This window comes from Caretta caretta, chromosome 10 (assembly GCF_965140235.1).
Source record: "Caretta caretta isolate rCarCar2 chromosome 10, rCarCar1.hap1, whole genome shotgun sequence".
Taxonomy (NCBI): domain Eukaryota; kingdom Metazoa; phylum Chordata; order Testudines; family Cheloniidae; genus Caretta; species Caretta caretta.
Genome location: NC_134215.1, coordinates 58,208,315 through 58,221,116, shown reverse-complemented (window position 1 = coordinate 58,221,116; position 12,802 = coordinate 58,208,315). Strand labels below are relative to the sequence as shown.

At 38.5% G+C, this 12,802-nt stretch overlaps 1 protein-coding gene across 9 annotated transcripts in view; it reads left to right on the top strand.

The window, feature by feature from the left end:
• The window catches only part of RNF111 (ring finger protein 111), a 95,149-nt gene that overhangs the window by 1,604 nt on the left and 80,743 nt on the right, over positions 1-12,802 (top strand). The window lies entirely within an intron of this gene.

The following is a 12,802-nucleotide window of genomic DNA, read 5'->3' as shown; positions in this document are numbered from 1 at the left end:
AGGAAAGGGGACAGAATGTCCAGAGTCAAAACTGTAGGAAGTGGTCTGATGACATCACTGGTACAATGGTATGCTGCAGTACCTGCTGAGGCTCCTTGTGGGGAACCTAGAGTTCCTCAGCCAGCTAACACAAACTGCAATTTCCCTGTCTACATTAAGATCTTAAAATGTGTCCAACTATCATGTTAAACAAAAAACCTTTTTTTCCCTTAGTATGGATGAGTCTTAAGGAAGAGCAGGGGAGGTCTTCTGATCAACAAGAACAACATATGTTAATAAGCTTATTCCCTGTATATGTGTGTGTGTGTGTATATATATATATATATATTCATATTCATGGTTTTATGTTCTTCAGTGAAAACCTGTATTGTATTTTCAAAAAGGAATATTCTTTACACTTCAGTTACACATCTTCTGCTTTGGTAGTAACTTTCTATTTAGAAAGCTCAGTTAATGATGATCTTTTCATAGAATGATGAACCTGGAGGCTGAATTGTCAGATAATTGAGATAATGGCAAGAATTTCAAGAGGGTGAAACTTAATTCGTATGTAAACAAGACTAATAGCACAGGGCAAACCATCCATAATGTAGGCAGATGCTGCACAAATGATTTCCAAACAGCTCTACCAATGTGTCTTAATCCTGATCTGCAGTGCATATGCTATTCTTGTTCTGGAGCCTTCTGGCCCAAATTTACAAACACATATATTGAGCCAGATTGTATAGTGACTTTGTGATATGTATAATTTGGGACTGGGATGAGTTTTATTTTCACTTTGATTAAGTGAGTATTTGAACTCCATCCAGTTTCTTCTGCTCCCCGCTGCTGTTCTGAGCTATTTAAGGCTTGTCTACATGGGGAAATTTACTATAGTTACAGCAGTATAACTGTATACTCTTAAATTTCGCATTTTAGACAAGCCCTAAATTGGGGCTTGAAACATCTGCCTGACAGTTACTAGATAGAGGACTAAGTCTACTAGCAAGAGATGAAAAATGAAGGGCTAATGAGACTCTATTCTTTCTCGTTGCTGCCAGTGAGGTGTAGTCTTGTCTTTCCTGGTTGTTGCCAACAGAAGAATGTCCACTATTACCCCAGCATCTCCTGGCTGCATTGCGGAGGAAGAAATAGAGATCTCTGCTACTCTGATTCCCCAACCTCCGTTAGTTGCCTGTTCCTCCTCAGTGAATAACTCCAGTGTCTGCTTCTGCCCGTAGCTGTCCAAAGCAGTATCATGAAATTGTCCTGTTGATAGTGAGAACCTTGCATGTGGGAGTGAAACTAACAGTGGCAGTGATCAGTCTTGTTTCATTCTACTGCTTAGCAAAGCTATGAGCAGCAGCAATGAGTTGTCTGCAGATTCATGATGGCACTGCATCATTATAGTTTGTATTTGGAAGGTTTTCTTAGCAGCCACAAGGGCTGGAAACTTTCATTTTAAATGAAAGCTTGATATTGTGAGTTGATATTTCTATGACTTATCTTCCCATTTCCCTGGAAATAATACATCTAGTTTGTTGAAGCCATAAATTAAGGCTTGACCAAAGGCTTCAATAAATTTTTTTTCTTCGTTCTGTTCTAAAAAAAAGTAAGGCCTACTCCTGAATTCATTGATATTTTATTTGCCTTGGAGATCACTGAAGCTAAAACATTCCTGGGTTTTCAAATATTAATGCTTACATTTTAAAACCATGACTTACATAGTGTTGTTAACCTAACTGTCCACGTTTAAATCAAGGTTGAAGCTAAGAATACTAAATGTAAGAATGAAAATAAAATTGGAGTTTTTGTAACAGTATACAACAAGATTAGATTAAAAATTGAACAGTTTTCTTGTCAAACCAGTTGAATAGCTGTAGTACAACTAAGTTCAATGCATGGTACTTTTTTTTCTGTTGCTAATAATGTGGTTGACTCTTAGAATAGAAATATGATTGTGTGTGTTTGTGTAAAGAAATATCTTGCCAAGTCAGCTAATTAAAATATGCGGTCATAGACTTGAGTTCAGTGGGTTTTTTAGAGTAAATCTAAAGCTATGAGAACTTGTCTAACAATGAAAATGTGTGCCTTTCCAGCTTGCAAACATTCTCTGCTTGTCCTAGTATAGTCTCTTCTATGTACAAGTAACCTGGAATGTCTTTTCTCCTGTAACCACTTCTGCTTAGTAACCGTCACTGTCATTAATAAGGCAACTTCCCAAAATCTTATGTCGCTCATTTTATGCCATCATTGTTGCCATCTATGCACTTTGTGTAGCTATAATTCCTTTTGCTCTTTTGTAACAACTGTTTGCTCGGTGAGCTTAATGGATAAACAGTCATGAATTTTTAAAATTCCTTAAAGGGCTTTTTCATATTGTTCAAGTTCTTAACAGCTTCCTACATCTTGCTCTTACTAAAGCGAATAAATAATAATCTTCCCCTTGACCCCTTACTTTCAGATTACTAGGCAACGGTGTTCTTCTATATCTGGTTGTAGAAAATAGCAGATCATCTGGATTCTGCTAAAGATTTAAATACAATACTAATATAATTCTGCAGACTATTGAATGGATTATTTGCATATCTTGAACTTTCTCTAGCCATTTCTGAAATTTGGTTTTAAGTTTGTATAATTGGAGCTCTATAATTAGTCATATTAATAAAATATGGTATTTCTTATGTGTAAGCATTGAATACTTACCATGATTATAGGAAGGAATCCAGTTAAAGACGTTAAACTTTTTTTTAAAAAAAGCCAAACTTTGGAAGTATATTAGTATTATCTTTCAATTACAAATAGAACACCTCACAATGTTTATCATTACTATAGCAGTTTTTGAGTTTATAAAGTAATGTTGTTTTTAAATGAAATCCACAATGAAGTGAACTCAACCGAAAATGCCTCTATTCTTAACTTGCCTGATTGTGAATCCATATGGGTGTTTATAAATGGTTATCAAGATCTCCCATTGCTCTGATAGGCAAGTGTGAGTTCCAGAATGTTGGCACTCTAGGGTGAGCCTTTACATTCTTCTTGCTCCTGTTTTTTAGGTCAGGACCTTCAGACGGTCTCCTAGCTTAGTTCTAACTTTCCTGTTTTATTTCTTGGTAGGACTTCTCCTCTGATCTAATAGATATATTGTAAATGAAACTGTGGAAGTAAGGTTCTAATATCAAATGTAAAATAGTAATAACAAATGTGTGGGGTACTCTAATTGCACATCTTGATGTAGTTTAAAATATTTCCATTCATTATTAATCAAAAGTAAACGCTCTTTGTGTTGAATCAGAGCCCAAAAGCACTGTATAAGGTCTGGTCCACACTAAAAAGTTAAGTCGAAGCAGCAATGTCACATAGGGATGTGAAAAATCCGCCCTTCTGAACAATGTATTTAAGCCGACCTAATTCCCTGTGTAGACAGTGCTAGGTCGACAGAAGAATTTTTTTTGTCAACCTACTGCCTCTTGTGGAGGTGGATTACCTATGCTGATGGGAGCACCCCTCCCCCGTTGGCATAGGTAGTGTTTTCACGAAAGGACTACAGCAGTGTGCCACTGTAGTGTTTCAGGTGTAGGCAAGGCCTATGTAACCAGTCCTTTAGCCCTTGTCTTGATGGGCAAAAGGGTGGCTTTTTTAATTGTGTTAGCTCAGTTGAGTTACCTTAGCATGATTAAAAAGTTAAGATGCAGGTTGATAGATATATATATATCTGTGTGGATGTAGTTATACCAGTATAAAATAATTCATACTGGTATAATTTCTGATTCTGGAACTGGAATATGCTATACCAGTGTAAAGCACCTTTGTGCCAGTATAACTGTCTACACTAGAGCTGTTACTAGCATAACTTCTGGCAAAATAAAAATCACACCTCCAACCAACATAATTATGCGATAACGTTTTTGTGTAGATCAACTCTTGATAAAGCTAACATGATTAGAAAAACTCACATTTTTTGCCACTCAACATTTACTGTTGCCCCTCAAAGCATTACTGTTGTGTAAGATTGCTTTCATTTTTCATTATCACAGTTTTAAAAGGTGGGGAAATTTGTCCTAATGTGGATAAGATATTGACAATCTAGAAAGTACATAATATTGAACTCGTAGTGTGAGGGGAAGTACATATTGATTAACTTTGCTGGCTGAAGGTGAAAGCACTTGTGTAGCCTTAGAAGTGGCTATCAAAACAAACTGGGATTTGTGCTGCTGTTTTTTCATGACGTATAAAGGCCTGAAATACGCCCCAAACAAAGTCTACTTTTTTTTGTTGGAAATGTAGGGCTTATCTAACTTTTTTCTCCCTTAAAACTAGTAAGATTGCAGTATTACACATGCCATTGAAACCTTAAATTTATTCAGAATGTTTAAAACTTTTTTAAAAATACCTATTTAATTCCAAAGCCTGAATACTGTTGTGTTGCTGTTAAAGATCTAGTATTCTTCCACAAATGGCTGCGAGAGCACCTAAGTCATAACTGAGACCTTTGTCTAGCCCATCAAATAAGGGAGCACCAGACCTGTGTTTGATACTCCTAAGGGGAGAGGAAAAGCAGTAGTTGAACATTTTGAGTTTAAAAAAATAGGGGGTATGGTGAGCCCAGTTACCTGCCCCATATTCACTTAGCAGGACCGTTTAAAACAAACATACAAAAAAACCTTTAACTGCCTTGTCATCCCTGGTCCCAGTTTTCAAAAACATAAATAATATATTTGGCTGTGGTCTGACAGTATACAAAATTTCAAATTAATGAAGTTTGAAGTATCTGAACTATTAAATTCTCAGCTGCTAGAAGTTTAATGGAAAATCCCGGGAGATCCTTGTCTATAGGCTCAGTGCAAGGATCCAGCTGTAAGATCATGGCCTCAGATTTTAATGGGTGAGGAGAAAGAATCTGGAAAGGCCCATTTAGGCATTCATCTTAACCTAAAGATGCTGGTTGAAGCCCGAAAGATACTCATTGGTGTAAATTGTCATACTTCTATAAATGTGACTAGGCTTGTAGATTCTTAGATTTTCATATAAAAAATAGTGCTTGTACTGGACTGCTTCAAAAGCATGCTAGTTTTGGAAAGAAATATGTCAAAACACATGGAGCTGAAACTAGATGAAAAGTATTGTGTCATTGCTGTGGAAGTACTTCAGAAAAGTAAGGAAATTCAAGATGACGAGTACATGCATTTCTCTCGACCTTGAATGTGAGGGTTTGCTTTCATAAAGTACTTCCGCTGTGGAATCTTTGCTATTTAACGTCATGCATTGACTTCTTGTGTTGCAGTACCAGTTATTTGCAGTGGCAATAGATTTCAGGGAGTTTTGGGAAATTAGCATGCCTTTGTTTAGGTGTTGTGTAGTGTCTGTGTGTGGGGTTTTTTTGTTTGAGATGCTAGTAAAGGATATTAAACTGCTGCCAGTAGGAGACAAAATAGAAACCCAACAAAATAATGCAGATAGCATTACAGGAATCAAAAACTTACAGCTAATACTGCATGCTTAATTTTCCTTAACTACTTTAAGGTATATCAATTTGGCTGAGTTTCTTTCTTTAACACATTACATTGCCAATGTAAGACATGACTTAAATTCCTGGATGGGTCTTTCAACACTCGTTTCAACCTATCAGGGTGTTGCAGTGTTGTCATACTTACTAAGCAGGGCAGAATTTATAGGCTCTGAAGAGCTCTGTTCAGCCTTCCAAGGCCAAGGAAGGTTATCATGAGGCTGTGGACTACTTCTGAGGGGACATGGGAATGCAGGAAGGCTTTGATAAGTGAAATGGACGAACAATTTACCCTAAGGCAGGGGTTCTTCACAACAAATTTTTTGGTGGCCTCAGAGAGCGGCCATTAACTCTTGCTGGTGGCCACACTGACATTTTTTCTTAAAATTATTTATTTTTCTTAAAGTTAATAAAGTAATATGCACATATATACATCCAAATCACTATCATTTTTTTTACGTAAGGTTTTTTGGGGGGGTGCCCCCCCGCATCCGTCCTCACCCCCCCAACTCGCCACTTGCCTCCTCTCACCCCCCCCGAACCCTCTGCTCACCTCCTCACTCCTCTGCCTGCAGCCAGACACGCCCCCCTCCTTCCTCCTCACCCTACTGCTGGCTTGCGGCTTGCCTTCTCACATACACACACACACACCGCCTCCTCCCCCCCTGCCCTTTGCCTTACCCCCCTGCCTACCGCAAGGACCCCCACTTGTTGCTGGCTCGCCTCCTCACTCCCCCACCAGGGCCCGGCCGCCGCTTGCCTCCTTACCCCCGCCTTGCCACTTCCCTCCAACCCCCATTCTTTCCTGAGGGGGATAGACTCTTTCCTGGAGACCTCTGTCAGTCTCTGGAGAACCTGAAAGGTGGCATCACAGAATCTTTACTTATAATGTAAAATGGTAGTTTAAAAAAAATGCTCTGGCTATGTTGATACATCACAAGAAGAAAACAGATTTGATTGTTTTGCAGTTCATTATCTATTCCTGGACAGCACATAGATACAATAATGTAATATAGTAACTACTACACTTCTAATATTTTCTTAAATAGAATTTAAATAATTTAGCTTACTATAGTTACCTGCAGTGTAGGTAACATTTTGCAGCGCCATTCAGTTGTCCTCAGTGCACTTTCCTAAAACAAGTAAGTTATGTTTGGTATTCAGCATTTCAGGCTGTGATCAGATTCTCAAATTCCTTGTCATCTTGTTGTTGTGATGAAGACTGTACCAGAAAGGAACGTTCAGTACATATAATTAAAAAAAAAACAAACCCTGAGCTGTAAGTGGTGATCACTGAGCACCACTATTTGCTGTTTCTTTTAGATATTGCCACAGATATGTATAGGAATCCTTCCTCAAATATCTGTTAAGAAAATGTTTCCACATATCTAGTATTAGCATAGCAAAATAAGGTGGGTGAGTGGAAGTGGAGGAGACCTAAGTCTGAGGGTAGGTCTACACTATCGGGACTACACCAGTATAGCTGTGGTGCTGTAGATATGCTGGGATAACCCTGTAGCGTAGATGCAGCCAATGCCGAAGGAAGGTATCTTTCTATTGCTGTAGCAACACCACTTTACAAAATGATGGTAGCTATGTCAATCAAAGTATTCTAACATCAGTTTAGCTGTCTACACTGGAGGTTATTAGATTGGCATATCTGTAGTGGTTTGGGTGAGAATTTTTCACACTCTTAACTAACATATAGCTATATCATCCTAGATTTTAAGTGTAGACCAGGTCTTGGTGGAAGCTCTGGTGGAGGAGTGGTGCATCTCTTTAAAAAAACAAACAAAAAAAAGCCTCCGGTGCACTGTGAATATTGTGCCAAACAGTACCACTGTAAAGATGACCTCACAAAGATACTGAAAAAAGTTTTTGTGGCCTTTTTGCTTTCTGATTTGTGAGTGTGTGTATAGCGAGCCGGAAGTATTTTCCTGCTTACATTAGAAACATTAGAAATAGAAAGCCTGGGAAATCTAGTGTGTATGTGTAGGGAGGGGGATGCTGTGGGTTCTTCAACCTCATACTTGGCACTGAAGCAGGAGGAGAGGGAGAAAGGAGGGCCTGAATGTTGAGTCTTAAGCCCTTTCTTTAGTCAAATTGTTTAAAATGTTGACTTTATTCAACTCTGTTGATTAAATTTGCATTTTGAATAAACCCCCTCCTCCTTTGTTGACTCTTGTGGGTGTCAGCACTATTCTTCAGCATGGTCTTCCAACTTGGACAAGGCACAAATTTCTGATGTGGATAAAAACATGGAAAAACTATTTGAAAAACCTTTGGGTCACCTTTATACATCATAAAGTAAAATTGGCACAAACCAATCTTTTTCTTTTTGCGTTGCTTTAAAGGAAAACATGGATGCAATATCGATTTTGTGCCTGTGGCAACACTTAAATTCAGTGGTGGTTAAACCCCATTCCTTCCTCAGGCCAAAACAAATTAGGGCTTGCACTGGGGCTCTTTCAGCTTGTTTTGGAAGAAGCTTTACAGACATATATAATACCACTAGGCATGTTCTGTTTCTTAGTTCCTGGTAAAAATGAAATTGAGACTCTAAATCAAGTGCTTTGTTATAGGCTCCAGCTCCTGAATACATAACTTTGTACATCTTCAGTTGGCTATTTCTTAATGTGAGTGGTGTCTCTTATATCTGTGGGAAAAGCACGTAGGTGCAACTTTGAAAGTGTTGCTATGCTTCTCTATTCTGTACTGTTCATAACACTTTTTCTTTTCCATGTTATCTTTTCTTATTCTCTTAATCATTGGTTTTATTTTTCCCATGAAATACTTGTTTCCATCACAAAAGAATGAAAGAATAATAATGGAGGAGTGAAATGAAGTAAAAGTGGTGCTGTTCTCATTTTGACACAGTTCTAGCAAAAGAGACGTGGTACATCCAGGTACCAATGGCTTTTGATGATTAGCAATGATATTTTTTTGTCTACCTTGCTCCTGTGGTGTTTGCCAGCTTTGGAAAATTTTTGCTCAGAGGTTCCTAGAGAAGCAGATGACCACCTTCTGTGTTGTAGTAAATTTAAGTGGAGGGCACAGAATGCTGCTATTGAGGATATGTCTGTGCCCGAGTGACACAGCTGCAGCACTAGAGCTGTGCCTCTGGTGTGCCCTGGTGTAGACACCTGCTACAGTGATGGAAGGGTTTTTTTCATTGCTGTAATTCCACCCCCTCGAGGTAGCAGCTTGGTCCATGGAAAAAGTCTTCTGTTGACCTACTGGTGTTTATACCGGGGCTTAGGTTGGCTTAACTATGTCTCTTGGCGGTCTGAATTTTTCATATCGTTGAGCGATGTAGCTAGGTCAACTGAAGTTTTACTTCTAGACCAGGCCTAAGTTGTGCCCATGTAACAACCCTAAATAGCAAATGTCTCCTTTAACAAACTCTGCCTTGTGAAGATGAGAGTCAGAATCTGACTGCACTCTACCCACTGGTGGGAAAAGGTGTTGAGGGTGGTGTGAGGTGACAATAATTGGTTGACCAATTTCTAAATGACCAAATCTGCTTTTCAGATTCTCTGCAATGAGATTCTTCCAACATTGCTGATGTAATCTGCAATCCCAGTGGACAAGGGAATAAAGCATTGTTTCTTAGAGAGACACCACTTACGTGTAATACCATAGTCCCGTTTGCTTTATGATATAGGATAAATCCTACAAATATGGCTCAGGCTGTTTAATCAGGAATTTTGCTAATAGAAAGATTTTTTAAGAAGTCTAGAGTCTTCCAAACTGCGCTTAGGAAATCCAGGGCCCTGTGGATTTCATAGTTACTTATGATGGCTCTACTGCAGTAACTTCTCCCTGCTGCAGAGTTCTGTTTCAACAAGCTCTGTTGCTTATGACTATGAAGAGAATGCAATGTAAGCGTAAACTGATGCAGTGTTGTCTTTGAGTTTATATGCAGCCTGAAACCGTCTTAGAATTAACCCTGAAATCTAAAGATGACGACGTAAATGTTGGTATTAACTGTCTCATAGCTGCTGATCTTAGTAGAAGCAGCTAGCTGATGAACCAGAATTTCCAGTGTGCTACACCAGAGTGCCATCAAATTCTGTGGTCTTAGTGAAACTAAATTCTGTGGCTTTTTTCAAAGTAGACAAGGGCTTAGGTATTAGTGACATCCAAAATACATTTGTCCACTCCAAAATGCTACCATTAATTTGAAGATGCAGGCAGTAGTGGATCACTGATCTCTTAACAGATCATTCTGGTTGGTTTGGCAAAGTCCACATGAATTTTAAACTTGTTTGTGTACATCATCGGTGGTTTTCTCACCTTCGGTTAGAGAATGTAATGGCACTCATATTTCCATGGTGCTACTTGGTGTCCTGCTTATTGTTTGTTCTAGCTTGATTACTTTGAGAGGAATAGGAGGTGCTTCTAATATTATTGCAGTTATTATTGGAGTCAAATGCTTTTGGATTGTCCTTTTATTAGTCTAAATGGGAGGTGTATATACCAGTTGAAACATATTGACATTAAATACCTTGCCAAGGGTATTGCTGCTTTTATTTCACAACAATTGTAAGAGCAAAAGTGGTTGGTTGGGGTTTTTTTGTTTTGTTTTCCCCAGACTGATCTGTGGAGACGAATGTTTTTGCATACCAGCAGCCTAACATTCCAGCAGTGAGGGGAATCTTCCCTGGCAGCAAGTACCAGGGGAGCTAATATGATATGTGACACTCTCTCTGCCAATTTGCCACCATGTGTAGCATAGGGTAAAGTGTTCATGGAGTGAAAATAGCCTTGTCTATACACAGCTCTCCCATTTCAGTGTACTATAGCTCCTTTCTTATGAAAGGGTAGATTATATACATACATAGAATTTGTGTCAAATCTATTCAAATAGTAAGTTGTAACATGTCTTTTGTTTCACTTTACCTAGGTTGCTGATAAAAAAAAATAAACAATTGCAAATTACCTAAATATGTGCTGATCCAATGTCCCCATGCCGTAGTTAATCTTAGATACCTACCATATTCAGTTTTCCTTTTGGAAGATAATGGTTGCACAGGCTTAGTGGAATTAACACAAGGTACAGCTACATGTTTGCAGACACATTATATAATTTTACAGCTGTGTACAAGAAGTATCTGCCACTGGAACCCTTTTAAAAAAAAGTGTTACTCTGAGTGAATCTTGTGAACTGTCTGCATGACAGATAATAGGGAATGGATGTTTATGGTGTGAACTGGAAAAATAGGTTGAGTGCTGGGTGAATATGGGTATATCTACAGTATAGCTGCAGCTTTCACACCGTAATATAGATTCTTCCTAAATCAATGGAAGGGGATTTCCATTGATGTAGTTACTCCACCTCTCCAAGAGGCAGTAGATAGGTTGACAGAAGAATTCTTCCATTGACCTGGCTATGTCTCGGTTAGCCTATAACACTCAGTGCAAAATTTTTCACAGGCCTGAGCAACATAGCTAGGTAAATCTAATTTTTAAGTGTAGACAAGCCTAAGACCAGAGTTGCTGAGAAATTAAGTACTGTTGGGACGTGTAGGTGTATGGAGGCCACATTCTGAGGGTGGCAGTGGTGAAAGTATTCAACTTCTTGAATAGCCAGTCTAGTCCTCTCTCAATATGCAATAGGAGATGTAACTGCTTGGAGTTTTCAACTATCTCCACATCTGGTATTCCTACATATGAATTATAATTGTACCCCATTCCACATATGTGCGAGCCTTTTGTCATTCATCAGCTTCATCATGTTTTGTGTAGTGCCTCTTCCCAATCCATCTTCTTGAGATTATTCAGAGAGACAGAATCTAATGCATGATTTTCTCTGGGGGCAAATATGCAGAGGCTGATATACAAAAGACAGTTTGAGGAATCTTCCAGCCTCAGGCTATAAGGGTTTCAAAATGTTTTGGTGAGGTTAAGGAAATAGTTGTGTTCCATCACTGTGCTTGGTACCATATATTCAGCTGTGAACTTAGACCTTTTCTAAAAACAAAAATTTTACTAAAGGAGTGATGTTGCACCAGTTTATCTTAACCAGTGCACCTTGAATACACTAGCTTATAAAACCACGGCTTGAAGAATCTACTTAGAAAGAAAGAAAGAAAGCTTTTCTGAGCGAGCAACTGGGACAAAGCCGTTACATTTTGGAGAAACTAATTGATTAAAGTCAGATAACTAGCCCTTCAGGTTTTCTTGCAACTGTATAAAATGTGAAGTGATCTAATATGATCTTCATTCTTCCAATGTTTTGTTTCAATATTTATGACGCTATTCAGGTTGATATCACTTTGTTGCTTACCAGGAAAGCTATGAGCAGGAATAACAGGTGTGGCACTAGCTATTCATGGGATCAGGAAAGTATAGATTAGGAATCCTGCACCCCACTCTAAGGAGCCAAGAGTACAGTAGTGGAGGCCTTCCCTTCTTTAAAAAAAAAATGCTGAATGAAATGAGGGATCCTGTTTTCTCCATCCAGCAGCCAGAGGGGACCAGCAGAGATTCATACTTAAATAGTCTCTAGCTAGCAGCTGATATGAAAGAGAAAACCTAAGAATGGTTAAGGACAGCCCTGTGGTAGGTAGTGTAGCACCCTTGTCTTTCCAGCAGCTGGCTGTGGTTGATCAGAGATAGGCTTCTCATTATGGCAATGTCCTGGGCCATTTGGGTGGAGATATCTCTTCCACTGTAGAAGTTGCTGGTGGTGACAAATTAAAGCTATTTATATTTTCTGAATATGGTAATGTATCAGAGTTACTTCAAAAACATGCATCATCCTTAAAGGTAGTCTAGTATGATGACCATTTTTTAGAAACCAATAAGCAATTTGCTTCACACAGTCACTAATCTCTTGACAGCATGTTGAATTACTTGTGAAGTATTACAAGATATTTGTAAATTATCCCAAAGCTAATGCTTTTTCAATTTAAACTTTACAGTGTGTGTGAAATTAAACATTCTTTGGTTTAATGTTTTGACATTTTAAACAACATTCCCTCATTTTGTGGGGGGCAGAAACAAGACATTTTAGTATGTTACAGTACTAGTCAAAATAGCTGACCTGACTTAACAAAATATTTGTACTAGATCTTGCTGGACTCTGGAGGGGGAAAAAAGCCAAAGTTACTTGCGATTTCTAGAATTGTTTTACTCCAAACAGCTGATGCAGACCTCCTGATGGGGCAATAAAGTAGTGACTTCCCATAATGTACTGGCAAATTTCTGACTGGCTTGCTGGCATATTTCCTTTTGCCAGAATTCAACAAGACTTTCTAAAAGTATCTTGCGTATTCATATCTTTCCACAGAATTATTTACAGCAATGTGAAAG